This window comes from Anas acuta, chromosome 1, assembly GCF_963932015.1.
Source record: "Anas acuta chromosome 1, bAnaAcu1.1, whole genome shotgun sequence".
Lineage (NCBI taxonomy): Eukaryota > Metazoa > Chordata > Aves > Anseriformes > Anatidae > Anas > Anas acuta.
This window is the reverse complement of record NC_088979.1, coordinates 89,211,663-89,222,569: the sequence shown is the minus strand read 5'-3', so window position 1 is coordinate 89,222,569 and position 10,907 is coordinate 89,211,663. Positions and strand designations below refer to the sequence as shown.

At 36.8% G+C, this 10,907-nt stretch overlaps 1 long non-coding RNA gene across 1 annotated transcript; it reads right to left on the bottom strand.

The window, feature by feature from the left end:
• Positions 1-905: 905 nt before the first annotated feature.
• LOC137858773 (uncharacterized) lies at positions 906-7,755 on the bottom strand. The gene is made up of 4 exons (XR_011097991.1): positions 7,722-7,755; positions 6,040-6,355; positions 4,799-4,894; positions 906-3,844 (listed from the first exon to the last, which is right to left on the bottom strand). It is a non-coding gene; the product is annotated as an uncharacterized lncRNA (long non-coding RNA).
• Between the last annotated feature and the right edge of the window lie 3,152 nt (positions 7,756-10,907).

Sequence of the window (10,907 nt, the reverse complement as noted above, 5' to 3'; positions counted from 1 at the left end):
CATATGGCCACAGAATAAGGCCTATTGATTTGGAGGTGCTGACTACAGTGCAGCATAAATACACTCAGGTTAGCTGTCAACCACCTAACTCACATGCAGGTAGCAGTCTAGCTATAGGATGGGAGACCTCAAATCAGGGTCAATGCACCTGTATGACATCCTTAGCTGACTGAGTGCTGGCAAGCAGAGCAAAGTCTGAGGAAGCATCTTACTTTCCAGCCCAGTTCAGTAAGTGACATGTCACAGGGAATGATCACTTCTGCATATATAATTTGGCAACCTGGCAGACGTGTATTTAATTCTAAAGAAAATAATTAATCACTTGTTAAGTCAATCATAATCATATTTTTTCTTTAGTTGTATACAAAAATAAAGTAGAAGCTTATATTACAAAACCAGTAGAAATGAGGCTGAAAAAATGAGGGTTTGATGTAGACTTTTCCCCATTTAAGGTAACTTTTAAAATACCTGTGGATTACTCTGGTCATGCTTTTAAAAATTTTCAGAACTCCTTAAGTGTAGAAGCCATAAGTGTTCATACTGCTTCCTAAGACGTTTCCTTTTTATTTGTGCAATTAGACTGAAAAAAATAATAAGTGGGAGGTATTTTTGCTGTGACCATATGCATATATAAGCTAGAAAAATGGTGGGGAAAAAAATTTGAAAAATATATTTTTTATTTGTATTTTATTGATAATTGGAGATATATTTAAACAAACAAACAACAAATAAACAACAAAACAAAACAGAAGGACATGGCTTGAGGTTTTCTAACCCTCCAGGTTAGAAACTGCCTCCAAATTTCTAAATTTTATTCTCACTTCAAAAATGACAAGTGGTTTTTGGATTTATCAGGGCTTATCTATCATATAGTTATAAAAGACTTCTTTTTTTTTTTTTTTTTTCCCTGCTCTTTTCTGCTCTTCCTTACTGATTTTCTTCTTTCTCTCCCCTTACTTTCTTCTCTTCAGCTGGTACTTCTCTGGTATTAGGGCCATTCATATGGTCTCTAGACAAACATAACCTTTGCAGAGGAGAGATGTGTCAGAAGCTTTAGGAAGTAGCTGTGGCTACTAATATACTTCAGCTGTTCTCAATTATTGTGTGACTACCCTGGCTGCTATTAATGGCAGGACTCTGTATATGTGTTTGTCTAAGTATGGGTAGCCTTCAGGCTACAGTTAAAAGAAGAACAAGAGATTTCTAATCCTTCTGTGTATGCACAGAAACTGGTTCCGTCCATATTATACTTTAGGCAACCAACCTAAAATTCTTCATGTATATTGATAACTATAGCCTGTCATCTGAAAGTATAGAATAATTCTTCCATTCTTCACACACTAGAAACGTTTGTCTCTGTAAATCCTAGGATGTATTAATTCGCAAATTAAATTGTCAAAATTAGGTCCAAATTCTTCTCAGTTGAATTTTAACTTCATTCTTTACCTGTAACATAAATAAATAGTTTTGTTAAAATATTTAAATGGCTTCTTGCCTTATTATATTCATATAATATAATTTCCAGGATATCTGAACACTTTTTAGTATTAAATAACAGTTATCTCATCAGCTTTCTTCCAGGGATAACAATCACTCTGCCTAATGTGTATTCTCCTCTGTTATTACTAATATACAAAAATATATATTTGAAAGTTACATAAATGAAAAGACCTTGTTTTCTGGAACAATTAATGACCTAATATTATAAAGGACCTTAAAGAAAGCTTGTTCTTTAGCTTGGAGGAGAGCTTTAATCTTATTGTAGAGAGTTTCATTGTGTCCACAGATATATTCTTCAGGTTACGATCTTCAACCTACATCTTTAGGCAAGTTTTCATATATTATCAAACACTGCAGAGATAACAACCATGGACCAAATCTAATCTCTCTAAGTTATTTAAGCAATTTGAGATGCAGATAGGCATTTTTTAAATTTTTCTGGAGGACTGAGTGGACTAGTCCTGTAATCCATTGTAATCAGTGGTAAATACATGTACACATTGGATCAACTCTGGAACCTCTGAGAAAATGCTTATTTGGATCTATCCCTGCTAATGCCTAAATAAATTTAAAAATGTAGGCCTTTGGATCTTGAGGTCAACTCAAAATTTGCATAATAATGGCATATAGAAGACATACCTAGCATCCTTGTGACAGCAATACTGCGATGCTGAAGAAACATCATGGTAAGACGGACTTGAAGTAACTCACATCACTGTACACTCATATGCTATTTATTAGTGTCTTTAATATGGTCTTTAATACTTAATAGTGTCTTTAATACTATAAAAGTCTCTAAAACTTTTGTATTCTGAGTAACAATGATAGAAAAGCTAAGGTAAAATAGTGCAATGCAACTAGCTTTCACATCTGTTTGCATTCTTTTTATTAACGACTTCCAAAAATTTATAACATTAAAAAAAGGAAGCATAATATTTAACTGTTTATTTTATTATTATTATTATTATTATTATTATTATTATTATTATTATTATTATTATTATTATTATTATTATTATTATTATTAAATCAACTAAGTCCCAGAGATTTTATCTGTAAATTTGAGAAATCTTTGAGAGAATAGAAGAAACAAGGTGAGGTTATAATATTTTCTTTAGCAAATTTAATAGTCTAGAGACCTTAAAAGGGAAATGGAATAGTGACAGAGTCTATTGGCATAAAGAATGAACAGTACTGAAGATCTTTTAGAGGTACTCCAGCTTTTGGTCAGTTTAACTCACCATTAGCTAACATTACTTCCAGTAAGTTCTTGTAGAGAGATTTTAACAAGAATCACAGGAATGGGAAGCAGAGGCATAGGTGATTAAGACATGCCAGTGCAACTACCTACCATAACAAATGTAGTTTCTCTAATAAAATGATGTTCTAGGCAAAAGGCAAAACTTATATGTATTAGCTACATGCAATAACTGCAGTTGTATTAAGAAAAAAATATTTCATTTTAAATAACACTAAATTCACCTTGAACATTTTAAAAATCCATCATCTAAATATAGTGGTAATAATATCTGTTCATGATATCAGTGCTATCAGCCATATCAAGTATTGCCCTTAGGCAACAGAAATAACCATATGTTTTAAGCAGTATATACTTTACTGCATTTAGCCACAATCTTGCTCTTAATTAGAAAAGCTGCATGTGCAAAAACAAGTATCTGCAAACTAATCAAGACAGTATAGGAAACTGACGGCAGGTAAGAGGATGGAACGATCTTTACCCCAGAAAGTCTGCTGACGTATTGCCATACTGTGGCCACAGAGATGAGGTCAGATCTATGGTGAATTTGAAGTAACACAATTAAATCAATTGAATTACTCTGGATCTTCTCCAACTCAAGGGCACACAGTTTTTGGCAGTGGGTACTCATCAGCTCGTAGAAATCTGACCCATGCTCTGTGTATTGGCACAAATCTCTTAGCTCATTTCTGACAGATTTCTGGTGCAGGGTTTTGCCTCAGTGACTTAGGAAAACTTTGGAGGTGTTGCTACAGGTACTGTTTTGGAGGTACACGACAACAGAAAAATGTATACATACATATTTATAAATTTTCTCTGTATATATATATATTGAATCATAGAATAATAGACTTGTGAGTTGGTTGGGACTCACAAGAATCACTGAGTCTAACTCTTGGGTCCCCAAAGGACCCCCCCCCCCCCCCCCCCCAAAAAAAAAAAAAAAAAAATCAGACCCAGTATCAGAGAGCATTGTCCAAACACTTCTTGAACTTTGGCAGGCTTGCTGCAGCGACAACTTCCCTGGGGAATCTGTTCCAGTACCTGACCACCTTCTTGGAGAAAAGCCTTTTCCTGATATCCAGCCTGAAAATATATAAACACACATATATATATATAAACATATAGTTAAGCCTGCAACAAACTCAAATATATAGGTATGACCAACAATTTAAACTGAGATAATATGAAACAGAAAATCAACAGAGGATTCAGTGCATGAAATCACTCTAGTTGCATGTCAGGAATGTACACCATATTTATAGGACTAAAAATATTTGTTTTGAAAATCTGACATGTTTTCCCACCTGTCTACTCCTGCACATTGTCCAAGCACTTTCTAAGTGCACTTCAATTATTAGCTGCAAATAGATTTCAACAGTGTAGTTTGTTATATATGCATTAGTCAGTAGAGAAATGACAATGATTGATTTGTTTAATGACAACAATTTGTCTATGATTTTTTTCTCAATTATTTCTACTGCCTAATTTCCTTTAATCTTTGTTTCAAGTGCCTTAGGAGTTAACAGAAGAGTTTTATTTTCTGGAAAGTGGCAAAACATTTCTTCTAAAATTTGTCACACTCTATGGATGTACAGAAAAAGGAAATAAGAAATCAGGGCTGATTGGTGTCCTGTGCTTTTGTAATCAATGAAACAGCCACAAATAAAATGTGTATCTGCATTTTCTCGGGATTCAGTCCTCAGAAAGCAGTGAAAGGTACTGAACACAAAATCTGCCTAGAGATCAATGTAAAAGAGTTCATATCCTTGTGTGGATAAACCTACGGAATTCTCTAGAACAGCTAGTACTTGATGAAATGTTGCTGGAGTAGTATCCTTCCCTCCACTTTAGGAAACCTGCAGGCTCTCTGCTTTAAGTGAGAGGGACTTGCTGAGACCAGATGATCAGTTACTGCCTATCTACTAAAGACAGCTAACACCCGCAGGTCCAAGGACATGAATGTAATTTTGTGCTAACTGAGGCTAGGGGATAGTGCTGCAAAGGAGTTAGACAGATGAGGTGAGGAAAAGAAGTTACCTGGCAGAGGAACAATTCAAGCCCTTGATCTTCAAACATTCACCAGAATTCAATGCACTCAACCTTAAATGGACAGCAAAGGCAGTAGGAGTCAAACTGTGGAAAAATTAGAAGGAACAAGGGTATTTGCTCTGGTATAAAAGAAACTGACCAAATTTTGCTCAAAAGTCAGACTGAACCTTGTTTACCTCATCAGTCTGAACCTTTTATTATATCAGATATTACTGTGGGTGTCTGAGCAAGCCAACTTAGTCTTCTATAAATTAGTTCGTGTGAGACATTTCTTCTCACGTGTGTGTGTCAGGTCTCATTATCCTCAACAGCAAGTTGAAAGTAACTAAAAGTGGAAATGAGTAAGAATCAGTGAGGTATGTTAATGTATTGTTTGTGTTTTATTGAAACCTCTCAGGGCAGCCAATTTACAGGAGGGAGGAGGAGTGCTTTTGACCTTCATTGCTTTATCATACACTTTTTGGGTGGATGAAATTCAAGTCTGCTGTTATATTCAAAAGCAGAGTGTGTTTTTAATAGAGGATTATATATTGAAAATATACTGCCTAGCAGTAGAAATGGTCTGGAAATACCAACAATAGCTCAGCATTGATTTGTCATGTTTTCTTTTAAGAAAGATCAAAAAAGATAAAAGATATAGGACTTTCCTTACAGGATTAGTTTAAAGTATCTAGCCAAATATGTAATAGTGTAGCTAGAAATTACCAAACTGGCTTTAAGGGATGTATGAGGTGAAAACAGTGAAAACACCTTTCATTCAGATTCTAACTAGGTGAAATCTGGCCTCTGAAATCAACTGTAAAATTCCCATCAGCTTCAAAGGAACTGGAATGTCAGCTTTACCATTAGTTTCAGAAGAGGATCAGTTCTGAAGAATAAAAAGTCTTTGATGTTTCTTCATAGGAAAATCTTTTGTTGGGACTCTAAAATCTTTGAAAAAATGTGGTAAAAGCTTCCTTATGTGGAAATAGTATTGTAACTCTTTATTCATCTTTCACTTGATGAATATTTGTAGCAAGGAATTGTGCATTCAGGATAGGATATAATGCCTGAGTTAGGAAATTGTTAGCTCTGGGGCCATTCTTCTGCTTGGCCTTTGATAGACACTTGTTATGCATCATATATCTGACAGTATCTTTCTATTTATCTGTCCTTTCACAAACCCATTACTTCAGATTATAGGTATTACAAACTGATTTATGCTATCTAGAATTTCTGCTCTACTTTACCTTTGATTTTACTTGTTAATGTCTGGTTCTACAGTCTCATCATCGTTTTAGTTGTCTTCATGGTGCTGGTTGTACTAATAACCAATTAGCTAAGCAGCTAGATCTATTTTACAGTATAAGCGGTCCAGAATCTATAATGTTCTTTCTCAGATGAGAGTCTCCAACCGATTAATATTGTTCCAGCAGACTGTGTGTCTGTCTTTCTTGCCCCTTCTCATGCCTCCGTCTCCTTCTTCCTGCCTCAGTATATGTAGGCAAAATTAACTTCCCAGGCAGAGGCTGCAAGCTCAAACTCATCTCTGCTTTTATAGATTTCCTGCAAAAAAGAGAAAGAAAATAATGGGTTTCAGTTCATTATATAAGCCTCAAAAAGAGTACCCAGTCCTTTTCCTGTCTACACACAGGAAGAAAATACCATGGTATCAGTCAAGTTGCTGTAGTGTCCTGTGTCTCCCTACCCTGCAGAAGCAGTTCCTTGTTACCAACCGGCAGACTCAGCTGCATAAACTTTTTCTTTGTGACTAAAATGAGTTGTGCTCTGACAATTCACTGAAGCTGTATCTCTAAAAGTATGAATATTAGCATTTTCTATTGTGGTGTCTAGGCCTAATGACAATTTTATCTTTCTTAAAGTTTGTGTTACTGATATTCACATTCTTAACGTTTATGCTCAGAATGACAGATATAGACATTTGAAATGGATCGTTTCATACCACTATTACATTATTATCTGCTATTTTATTAGCAGTGCTATTTTATATTTTAAAAAATACTTAAGTCAGTAGCAGTCTCTATTGCATACCTTACAATGACTCTTAAATCACTTCTCTAGCCTCTGTTCTGTTTTTCCTGTTTCACCAACTCTTCAGGGTAAAAATAGCTTTTATATTTATATTCTTAAATGCTGGAACTTACATTCACAGAAATCATGTGTGTTTCTCTCCATGTAAAACTTAACTTGGAGGGGGTATACAGTCATTTTAATTCAATGTCATTTTTTGGTTTAGTTTACCTTATAAGGTTTGTTGTGAGGTGTATCAACTTTCAGTACCATGTTAGATAGTTTCCATATAGCTTAAGAGAATCTTCCCTTGTCGCCTGATACTTTAACAGGTGGATTTTTTTTCTTACTTTTACATATGACACATTTGTATGTGATCTTTTTGCTTTCTCCAAAATAACCCATTCTTATATCTGACAACTTGCTAGTATGTGAATGTGTACGATAGAAGGCTTTGATAACCTCTTTTACACCTGTCTTGGAAAATTATTATTTTAAATCCTAATGCAGCCAGTTTCTATGATCTTCTCAAATTTGTAGTCATGTGTCAGTCTTGCATCTTTTTTAAATACACAGGATTTATTCTACTCTTATGTCTGGTTTGTGCAGACTCATTGCTTTCAACTTCAGAAATGTTTCACTGTGAAAAAATGTCGTGATTTAACCCGGCCAGCAGCTAAACACCACGCAGCCGTTCGCTCACCCTGCCCCCTCCCTCTCTGGGACGGGGCAGAGAAATGGAAAGTGAAGCCCGTGAGTTGAGATAAAGACAGTTTAATAAGACAGGAAAATAATAATAACAATAATAATAATAACAATAATAATAATAATAATACAATGGTGATAATAGGAAAGTAATAATAATATGTACAAACAAGTGATGCACGATGCAATTGCTCACCACTTGCTGACCGATGCCCAGCCTAACCCCGAGCAGTCTGGCCCCCTCCCCCCGGCTAGCCACCCCTATATATTGTTTAGCATGATGTCAGATGGTATGGAATACCCCTTTGGCTAGTTTGGGTCACCTGTCCTGGGTCTGTCCCCTCCCAGCTCTTACTGCACCCCCAGCCTGCCCGTTGGCAGGACAGAGCAAAAGGCTGAGATGTCCTTGGCTTAGTATAAGCACTGCTCTGCAACAATTAAAGCATCGGGGTGTTATCAGCACTCTTCTCATCTTAAGCCAAAACACAGCATTCCACCAGCTACTAGGAAGAAAATTAATTCTGTTCTAACTGAAACCAGGACAAAAAAAAACAACCAACCAAACAATATAACAACAAAAAAATATTTCAAGCTCAGAAGTTAACATAATTCTTCCATACAGTGCAGTTTCTCAAGTCAATATATGTATCTCTCTGTTTTTATCTGCTTCCTGACTTGTCTTTTTACCCTAACACTCTTCAGCTGGTCTTGAAGAAAAAAAACAGTGTGAACAAATAAAGCCTGACTTCCTAAATAAATTGCCAGGAGAGTTCATCTGGCCTAAAAAAGAAACACAAAAGGATTTTTCAAAATTGGTTTTGCAAAACCAATTTTCCCCTGTTCTCTTTTGTCACATTAGGTGATTTATTCACAGATGTCATGCTTTTTTTTTTTTTTTTTTTTTTCTGAAGGTATGTTATCTGATCTGCCTGTTCTGCAGTCTCTGCTACTAGTTTCTATTCCTCTCTCTGTATTCCTTCAGCATACGTGTATTTGAAAATCTGAGCAAGTCAAATAAACAAAATTTGATGAGAAAATCATTAAATAACAACAGTTGGGAAAAAAAAAAAAAAAAAAAAAAAAAAGGAAATAACTGGATCCATGGAAGACATATCTTCATGTCAGATGAGCCTGTTCATCTGAATAGAGGTCTCAATGTGCAGGCCACTGCTTCTGGTGTGCAGTTCTGGGCACCACAGTATAAAAAGGACATTAAACTGTAGGAGAGTGTCCAGAGGAGGGTGATGAAGATGGTGAAGGGCCTAGAGAGGAAGAGGTATGAGGAGTGGCTGGGGCCATTTGGCCTGATCAGCCTGGAGAAGAGGAGGCTGAGGGGAGACCTCATCGCAGTTTGCAACTTCCTTGTGAGGGGGAGTGGAGAGGCAGGCGCGGACTTATTCTCCTTAATCACCAGTGATAGGACTAACGGGAATGATGTCAAGTCAAGGCAGGGGAGGTTTAGACTGGACATCAGGAAGAGGTTCTTCACTGAAAGGATGGTCACACACTGGAACAGGCTCCCCAGGGACACAGTCACTGCACCAAGCCTGTTGGAGTTTAAGAAGTGTTTGGACTGTGCACTTAGTCACATGGTCTAAAATTTTGGGTAGACCTGTGTGGTACCAGGAGTTGGACTTGATGATCCTTAAGGGTCCCTTCCAATTTGGGATATTCTATGAATCTGTGATTCTTTATTTTTCAACAAATGAAAAAAAAAAAATCATAATCTCAGCACTGACTGTTGTTAATATATATATATATTATATAAAAGAAATAATTGAACACAACTTATTATAATTGAAATTGTACATTCTCATTACACTGGCACCTTTTTCTTGGATAGAATCAAAGAATCACAGAACATCCTGAGCTGGAAGGGAACCACAAGGACCATTGACCAACTCCTGGCAACACACAGGTTTACCTAAAAGTTCAGACCATATGACTAAGAGCACTGGCTGCCAGGGTACACTGCTGGCTCATACTCAGCTTGCTATCAACCAAAACCCCCAGATCCTTCTCTGTGGGACTGCTCTCCAGTGTCTCGTTGCTCAGTCTGTACATATAGCCAGGATTGCCCCATCCCAGGTGCAGGACCCAGCACTTGCTTTTGTTAAACTTCGTACGGTTGGTGATCGCCTAGCTCTCCGATCTGTCCAGATCTCTCTGCAAGGCCTTTCCACCCTCAGTGGAGTCAACAACTCCTCCCAGTTTAGTATCATCAGCAAGTTTACTCAAAACATCTTCAAGTCCTACATCCAAATCATTTATATAAACATTGAAAAGAACTGGCCCTAAAATGGGGACCCTGCTGTTGACTGGCCACCAGCCTGATGTGGCCCCATTTATCACAACCCTTTGAGCCCTACCTGCTAGCCAATTGCTCACCCATCATATGATGTTTTTATCTAGCTGTATGCTGGACATTTTGTCCAGTAGGATCCTATGTGAAACTGTGTCAAAAGCTTTACTGAAATCCAAAAAGATTACATCAGCTGGTCTTCCTTGGTTGACTAGATGGGTGATCTTATCATAAGAGGAAATCAAATTTGTTAAACAGGACCTACCTCTCATGAACCCATGTTGTCTGGGACCACTGACTGCACTGTCCCCCAGATGTGTTTCAGTGACTCCCAGGAATAACAGGATAACAGTTTCCTTAAGATAATTTTGACCTCTAATTTTGATTTTAACAAAATAATTGATATATTGAGACAAAGTGCTGTTCTGAAGTAAAAAATGATGAGGAACATGCAAGATTCATGTTCTTTGTCCTTATTTGGAGATGCTCATGGAAATTCCAAGGCCTTTTAGGCCTATGTTATGTGTAAGGTATCCAATAAACATTGCTTTCACACCTAACATGTGCTTATTGTGCCCTTCATGAGACTGAATGTGAGGCCTAAGACTAGCTATGGAGCCTCCAGAAACTGGGACTTTGAAGACCTTAAAAAATTTATGCGAAATACATGCTTTTGACAGTTTCTTTAAGGGTGTGTTGGATCAAAGGAGTATCTGATGAGATCTGGATGCAAGAAAAAATTATGTCAGCCATGTGTGGGCTACTAGCTGCTAAGTTCAGGTCTTCTGTTGTCATTCTCTAACTTTCTGATGGTCACATGGATGACATACACTTTGTCCTTGTGCACCTACAGGATCTGTACACATTCACACGTATCAACTCTGAGGTTTTGTGGAAGTTATATTATAGGAAGCCCACATTAATTTCTGAAGACAAAGAGAAGCCAGTTTGTTGTTAATGATCATTCTAAGGTTTGATATAATCAGTCCTTTTACACTACACTTCAAAGCATAACTTTGATCAGCATAGTCCATCTAGGAAGATTATAGTCTCACTGGTCATTGTTGCTTTTGAAGTCTT